Source organism: Lolium rigidum, chromosome 2 (assembly GCF_022539505.1).
Source record: "Lolium rigidum isolate FL_2022 chromosome 2, APGP_CSIRO_Lrig_0.1, whole genome shotgun sequence".
NCBI classification, from domain to species: domain Eukaryota; kingdom Viridiplantae; phylum Streptophyta; class Magnoliopsida; order Poales; family Poaceae; genus Lolium; species Lolium rigidum.
Window position 1 is genome coordinate 24,210,183 of NC_061509.1, and position 9,085 is coordinate 24,219,267.

Consider the following 9,085-nt stretch of genomic DNA (forward strand, 5'->3'; position numbering starts at 1 on the left):
AGAACAAGCGGCCGACTTAGGTATCACTCTTCGTGCACCGTTAGGCCTTGATGAGGCGCCAATGAAGGACGTAGTATTTACATATGTGAAGAATGGCCCTCTCATCGAGCTCCGCGCAGGAAGAGGATCTACCTCGACAAATGAAAGGTCTGCTAAATTGGTACAAGGGTTACATAAAACATGAAGACGCCAAAGACTATATCTATGCGGAAGTTAAATATGAGCATCACTTCAAACGTTACTGGGTACAAATTCCTCTGAGTGAATTGTTCCAAACTGTTCAATCTGCGCGACCTCGACAAATCTATCATCGCTTGCTACATTCGTAAGTGATTTATTAATTTCTACCCCATCTCGTTCATTGCCCGCACTATATATATATATATATATATATATATATATATATATATATATATATATATATATATATATATATAGTCCTAACTATCTTGTTGTGTACTCTATTATGCAGAATGAAGAAGCGGGAAATGCGAATAAGGAACATCCATGATGTTGGGTTCATTGACCCACACATCGTTAATTCATATGTGTTAGAACACCACCCCCGCCGACGTGGAGGAAGACCTGTGGCGGTTTATTAGAAAACAAGCAACAGAAAAGTGATATTCTATTTCCTTACCATTTTGGGTGAGTGTTTCTGTCTTGAGCACATTCTCTTTTGTTTACTCCATGCATGGTATGTGGCTAATCGATGAGTTATGCATGATCGTGCATGTATCGTGTCCGCAGGTTCCACCGGATTCTTATGGTAATTAAAGTTCGGACCTCCTCGCTTCTCGTCCACGACTCTCCGAATATGGATCCGGCGCTTTGGGGCGACATGAGAAAAATGATGCAAAAGTAATTATTTTCATTCATTTGCGCTCTATATCGATCGGCCTATTTCGTTCATCATTTCCTAATATCAAGTAACTAATTAATAACTCTCTTGTTTATTTAATTTTCTTTGCCTCGTAGGGTTTGGAGCCCGTTCGTAGATACCAAGGTCGGTGAATTCAAAAAAGAGCTAAATTTTAAAATGGCAGTGCGGACGACTGGGGATACTCAGCCACTGGGGACCAATCTATGTGGATACTATGTTTGTGAGAGGATCCGGAGATACTGCAATGAGCGGGACCGAAGTGTGAGAACAACATCCCGAGGAATAACCTCCGGAAGACGCTTAGTCCGAAGCTCGCTTCCGACCACTTCAAGAGGAACTAGCCTGGATGGTTGGCGAGGAAGTCATCGATCCTAGAGGAGAACACTATTACGATGACGTAGAACTTTATATGCACCAGAATTTGTAACTAACTTGTTCAAAATTGTATATGGTCATCCGATATTGAATATATATTGTATATGGTCATCCGATATTGAATATATATTGTATATTCCTCTTGAATTCTTTTTGGTTCTAATTTCAAATTTGTTTAAAATTGTACATTCATATGCATGTATGTATACAGTACCGTAGAATATGTGAAACTCCTTGAAAATTAAAACCCAAAAGAAATAAAATAATACAAATTAAAAAGAAACCAGATTTAGGGGAGGGGCGGCTAAACCTAAACCCTGCGGAGGCCTTTAGTCGCGGCTGGCCAGAAGAACCGCGACTAAAGGTCCTCCGCCTCGGCGCTCGCCGCGGCCCACGTGGACGGGCCTTTAGTCGCGGTTCGTAAGGAACCGCGACTAAAGGGGGGGGGCCTTTAGTCGCGCTACTTTGGTCGCGGTTGCGCCACCGCGACTAATGGCAGTTGCCAACCGCGACCAAAGCCCCTTTTTCCACCAGTGCTCGTCGTCGAGAACGATGAAATATGATATCTGCCACTACCGGCGGAACATACGGTGGTGGTGGGATGGAGGTGGAGCAACCCACTGGTTGAACGCCGGTGGAGGAGGTGGAGCACCCTAGGGGCCGGTAGAGGAGGTGAAGCACCCTAGGGACTGAACGACGGATGTGGATATGGCGGTGGGTGCGGGGCCAAGTTCTGCAATGCCCATTGTAGGGCCTCTTCCTCTGTGTAGGTGAAGCACCCTAGGGGCTGAACGACGGATGTGGAGGCGGCGGGTGCGGGTCCGGGGCATGATGTCAATAGCGTATCGGGGGAGCGGCGGCTGCACCGGTCGGCCCGCCTCTGAGATGAGGACGTCGAGCCTCTCGATCTCCTCGTCGGTCATTGTCGATGGGAAGTTGAACTTCCGGCCCTCCGCCATGGCCGCCTGCCAGTCTTGTGAGTCGTCCTTGGCCTCCTAGTTTCGCGTCAGCGTCCTCGTCCTCGTCGTCCTGTGGAAGCGCCGGCGGCTACTGTGTTCGACGACGAGGTGGCGGTGGCCGCTCAAACGGGAAGTCTCGGTCATCGAGGAAACCCGCCACCCTCCTCGGTCCCGCGCCAGCTGTGCCAGCTATCTGAGTCGAGGGCGAAGGAGGGATCGACGTGGAGGTCCGGCGGCAGGTACTGCCACCAGCGCCAGATTTCGGTGCTCCTTTCCGGCTCGCGACGAGGCACCGGCAGGACATGCACCCAACGGTAGCTGAGTCGTTAGCCGCCGCCTGGTAGGTGCACGTCCCTCCAGCGTTCGCACGCCACCCAGTTTGCGTGCAGCACCCGCGCCATATCGACGGGGAGCGGCACCCTGTTCGGCCGCGGATCTTTTTCACACCGCTGCCGGGTGCCTCGGAGTCGTGCTTCTTCTTTCCATGGTGATGCGACGATGCGCGGTGTTGATGTTGGGAGCGGAGGTATTGGTGGTGTGGGCAATGGCAGGGACGATGTTCGCCTTTTAAAGGCCGAGCGCGACCGGAACACGATGCCATTGATAGCGGCGCAGAAACCCAGCCGTCGCCCGCCAGTCCTGGTGCAGAAGAGAAAGAGGCGCTATTGATGGCGAAGGCTGCGGCACAGACGCGGAAGCGAAGACCACATAAGCGACGACCGTGAAAGTGATGCGCTCGAAACAGGTCGCTGCTAAGCGGGCCCGTGGAAAAAGCGTGCAGACACTCGGCGTGAACGCGCAGCGTCCACCAAGACGCATCCAAGACGCAAATATGTGCCTCGTTTGCGTCTACGCAGACGGTCGGGTCAGTATGCGTCGGGCTAGGAGATTCCAGGATTTTTCGACCGCGGTCCCGCAAGACTTCATTTGCGTCGCCCGTTGGAATGCCCTAGCGAAATGGCCTTTAAGTTGCAACTATACATTTTGTGTAGTGGGATTTTGTTATCCTGGGCTTTCTTCTAGTGTCCCAGCGTCATCCAGTGCCCTAGCTCCACATTTCGCCCTCACTGCGGCGGCCGGCGGCTGCTTCCACTCCACTACCCGCATGGGCTCTGAGGAAGGCGGGATGCTTCCGGCGGCGCCGTCGCTGGACGACATGGACGACAACATCCTCTCCAACATCCTTCTACGCCTGCCCCCGCAGCCGTCTTCCCTCCCGCGCCTCCGCCGTCTGCAAGCGCTGACACACACTAGTAGGAAAATCCTTATAGGCGAAGCTTAGTTCTGTGGCGCACCGTTTTGAATGCGCCACAGAAACTTATTTTGTGGCGCACCAGGAAGTGTGCGCCACAAAAATAGCTTATTTTTGTGGCGCACGGCTGAACCGTGCGCCACGTAAATTATGTGGGGCCCACATTCTGCCACCACGAATTATTAGGGTAGGTATTTCCGTGGCGCACAATGCTTTCGCGCCACGTAATAACTATTTCGTGGCGCACCGGCTCGGTGCGTCACGGAAGTAGCTATTTCGTGGCGCACTTGTGCCGGTGCGCCACGTAAATAGGGTAAGTTATATCATCCCCGTACCCCCTCCCTCCCTCCCCACGCCCGTACGTTCACCTCCGCGCGCCTCTCCCTCTCCCCCGCCGCCGCCGCCATGGTCGTCGCCGCCGCCGCCGCCGCCTCCTTTCTCCGCGAGGGCCGCATGCCGCCACGCTCCACCCATCCCCGCCACCTGCAGCACAAGCCGCCGCGGCGTGGAGGAGGAGGGGCCGCCGCATGGAGGAGGAGGGGCCGGCTCCGCGTCAAGGAGGAGGAGCCGCCGCGTCTTCCTCCTCCTCCACCCCCGCCGTCATCGTCAACCTCCTCCTCCACCCCTATCGTCCGGTGAGCTCCACCTCTCCCTCCCCTCCCTCCTCCTCCACCCCTGCCGTCGTCGTCAACCTCCTCCTCCACCCCTATCGTCGGTGAGCTCCACCTCTCCCTCCCCTCCCTCTTCCTCTACCCCCGCTCTGGATGTGTTGATGTTGTGCTCTGGATGTTGTGCTCGATCTGGATGCTCTTGTGCTGCTGTTGTTCTCTCGGATGTTGATGCTGCTCCGGACAAAATTACAGTAGAGGATGATGTTGTGCTCGATCCGGATGCCGTTGTGCTGCTGTTGTGGTCATCATGAATAAAAACAGTCCAACATTCTTTTTGTTTTACTGTGCTGTTAGCTATATATTTTTTCTATGCTCTTCCTGTGATGCTTGTGTTTGTGTTGTTGTAAGTTTGGAGCAAGAAGCTGGCATGGCATGTGAGAGAGAGAGCATGAGAGAGTTCTTGGGGGCAGAGATGATGGCAACATCAGCACTGGTCCTGCATTGGTCCTGCTTAGAATTAGTAAGATCAAGTAGTGGCTTGAGTTCCTGTTGGTAACCAATACCAACAGAGAGCTACTTCATTTTAAGTAGAATTTCTTTTAAGGACTCTAGCTAGATTAGAGGGGAAAAAGATTGCTGGTTTGTTGCCTATGATAATGGATCATCAAATGTTTCCCTTTGTCCCTGGTTGCCTCCTTAATTGATGCCTTATGATCCAAATGATCCAAGTCCCTTGCATGATCCCATTTGTCCCTAATGTTGCTTAAGATGAATAAATTCCCTCTAATCACCATTTGGAGATCAAGACTAGTTCTTGATATCCATTAGCTAGACTCCAATATTAAAAATATCTCCCAAATATGGAGACAAACATTTTAACATTACCCCAATGTTATTTCTCTCAAATGGACAAGCTTTCGATGGTATGCTTGCTCCTCACCGTACTTTATCAATTCCCTACCGATCCTAAGTACCAATGAATATCTCGGTGGTGTTCTTCTGCCGTTTAGTTATCGTCAACACATGTGTTTGCATGTGTGTGTGAGCTGCTTGTAGTGTCACTTGACTATTCAAGTTTCAATGTTGGTTACTTTTCCTCTAGTGCAAGAAATAGTTGAGCAGATGTTTATCCACTCGTTGGCCTTTATTCTTGGTAGCTCAAAGTGTCATGCACTTACTCGGATCATCAAATGTTTCCCTTTGTCCCTGGTTAATTGCCTCCTTAATTGATGCCTTATGATCCAAATTACTATATTATTGGATTGAGTGATATGGCTACTGCTTGTTTGCTCTCCAAATTACCAAGTGATGAATATATAATCCCTTTGGAGGATCTGCCCCATGCTATATATGTGTATTTGACCATGCTTATGATGGATTTCTTTTAAGGACTCTAGCTAGATTAGAGGGGAAAAAGTTGCCGCTTTGTTGCCTATGATAATGGATCATCAAATGTTTCCCTTTGTCCCCGGTTGCCTCCTTAATTGATGCCTTATGATCCAAATGACCCAAGTCCCTTGCATGATCCCATTTGTCCCTAATGTTGCTTAAGATGAATAAATTCCCTCTAATCACCATTTGGAGATCAAGACTAGTTCTTGATTTCCATTAGCTAGACTCCAATATTAAATTCCCTCTAATCACCATTTCTTGTTGGCTTTGATGAAAATAGAGATATCCACAGTAGGGGATCATGTAAATGAAAGCCATTGTGGTATCCTTTGAAGAAAATGGACTCGTTTCGATGGTTTTAAAAGGCTAGGTGGTGCTAGGTGATTAAGTTGGCTACCAAGACTTGTCTCATCTCGGTTAGCTGGGATATGCTATGTGTTGTTGCTTGTTTAGGCATATCTATCACTTACTCGGATTTACTCGGTTCTTGATTGGCCTCTCTTTGCAAGCATCACTTGGTCTATATACCAAGTGATGAATAATCCCTTTGGAGCATCTCGCTCCATGCATGCTATGTGTGTTTGAGCATCTTGACTTATGTCACCATGGTTGCTGGTTTGTTGGTGTTTTTGTACTTTCCGATGATTAGATGGTTGGTCGATCACTGTACACTTCGGGGTGGAGCAAGTGAGCCCGGTGAGATGGCACAAGTATCAATATTTTGTGCATCCTACCCGGCCTCACTTACTCCATCCCTGGATGTTAATATTTGTTTCGACCAACAAAGTATGAGGCATTCCATTTAGTTCATACTAGCTAGCTACTTCTTAATTGCATTGGCCTTTTTTTCATTTTAGTGCCGATGATTAAATTGTTTGGTCACTTGTACACTCTGGGGTGGGGCCAGTGAGCCTGGTGCGATGGCACAAATATCAATCTCTTGTGCATCCTACCTGGCCTCACTGACCCCATCCCGGAATGTTAATATTTCTTTCGACCAACAAAGTATGAGGCATATGATATCTAGTTGAGATACCACTTGGCTCTTTCTTCCATTTTAGTGCCGATGATTAGAATGTTTGGTCACTGATACGCCGCAATATACTTTGTAGACGGGCCCCTTTCCCTGGCCGCCGTTCCGTGAACGAGTCTTTGACGAGACAACAACGCCGACCTGCCTCTCCGGCGCATCACCACTTTTCTTCTCTCGCCGTCCAGATGCGTGAACGAGTCCTATGCAAAGATGGTGCCAGCCTCCCTAGCATCATGCCGACTCCTGTTGCCGTGCTTCAGGCCGTGTCCACGCGCCCGCACTCTTCGCCTTTTGCCCGGTGAACGAATAGACTAATCGTTGGAATAAGGAAGCCGATGACGGCCGATCGCAATTTAATCTTGCGACCGGCCATCACCGGTTTCCTTATTGCAACGATCGTCTATTGGTTCACCGGGCAAGAAGGCGAACGCGTGCAGCGCTGGACACACGGCCTGAAGCGCGGCAACACGACCCGACATAATGCTGGGCAGGCCGGCACGGTATTTGCATCAAGGACTCGTTCACTGGACGGCGAGGGACTGCCGTGGTTCTGCGCCGGAGAGGCAGATCGGCGTCGTTGTGTCATCAAGCACCCGTTCACGGAACGACGGCCGGGGAAAGGGGGCCCTTCTGCAAAGTATACTCTGCGGTGTATACCTGCAACTATGGTTTCGACCATAGTATTTGTGTTGACCAACAATGTATGAGGCACTTATTCCATTTTGTCATTCCATTTGCTTTGAGATTTTCAAAATGCCGATGATTAAAATGTTTGGTCACCGTACACTCGGGGCGGCGTAAGTGAGCTCTGGTAAGATAGCACAAATATCAATCTCTTGTGCATCGGACTTGGTCTCACTTACGCCGTCCCTGAATGTTAGTATTTGTGTTGACCAACAATGTATGAGGCACTTATTCCATTTTGTCATTCCATTTGCTTTGAGATTTTCAAAATGCCGATGATTAAAATGTTTGGTCACCGTACACTCGGGGCGACGTAAGTGAGCTCTGGTAAGATAGCACAAATATCAATCTCTTGTGCATCGGACTTGGTCTCACTTACGCCGTCCCCGAATGTTAATATTTGTGTTGACCAACAATGTATGAGGCATTTATTCCATTTCTCTTGTGCATCGGACTTGTTGGTCTCACTTTCTTCCATTTACATCATAGTAGGAACTGGATGAAGACCCCGATGCAAGCGAGCCCGGTGGGTAGAGATGAGGGAGCAAAGGAGGAACCGGATGAAGACTACTTTGTATCTCGAAATTGTGAATTTTGTATGAATTAAGAGTTGTATGCAAAATATTTGACACTTGCCACTATATATGTATCTCGATCGGGATCTAAGTAATGTGATGATGATGTCTATGTTATCTGTGCAATGTACATGATATTTATATTATATCTGAATGTTGCTGTATATAACCTGTATATTGCTTGTCTATAAACTGCATGTGTATAGCAGGCAGTACAAAATCGTGTATAATACAAGCAAATTATGTGGCGCACTGAAAACCAATTCTGTGGCGCACGCTTTTCTGTGGCGCACCAAGGAACAAGTGCGCCACAGAAACCTTAATTCTGTGGCGCATGGGCCAGTGCGCCACAAAAACCTTATTTTTGTGGCGAAGTTTCTGTGGCGCACCTCCCGTGCGCCACAGAAGCCTATTTTTGTGCGCCACTGATGAGGCTTTTCCTACTAGTGACAGCCTCGCCTGCGACCCCGGCTTCTGCCGCCGCTTCCGCCGCCACCACCGCCGGAGCCCTCCACTCCTCGGTTTCTTCAACCCAGACGAATTCCTCACGTTCGTGCCCACTCTCGATACCCCGAATCGTGTCGTACCCGGTCGCTTCTCCTTGTTGTACGAATACAGCTACCGCTACGAGGCCTGTGGGTCTCGCCATGGTCTCGTATTCATCTTCGACGATGAGTATCGCCATATCTTGGTGTGGGACCCTGTCACCGGTAAGCAGGACCGCCTTGACATGCCCCCGGAATTCAAAGATGATATCACCGTAAAGGGGACGGTGCTTCGCGATGCCGGAGATGTGGACAGAGGTGAGGGCCTAACCTGAGGTAGAAGGAGGCTGCAGGGAGGAACTCTCACTTCTTAGGGTTACAGAGATAGAAGCACCTTATATAGGTCAGGACTGGGCTGGGCTAAATGGGCCGTAACGCAGAACAAGAAGACAGCCCAACAGCACACACCAACAGCTTGTCCAACACTCCCCTCAAGATGGGTGATAAATGTCAATCATCCCCATCTTGGCACGAAGCTAGATTACACTCCTTTGAGCCCGAGTCCCTTTGTTAAACAGATCTGCCACTTGTTGTCCCGATCTCACATAAGCCAATGAGATAATCCCCGCATCAATCTTTTCTTTAATAAAGAATCTGTCTTCTCCACATGTTTAGTTCGCTTCATGCTGGACAGGGTTATTTGCTATGTTTATGGCAGACATATTATCACACCACACTTTCAAGCTTCCTTGCCTTAAAATTTTCAGCTCTCTTAGAAGGTTTCGTACCCACAACATTTCACCCAGGCCCCGTGACATAGCTCGTACTCAGCTTCG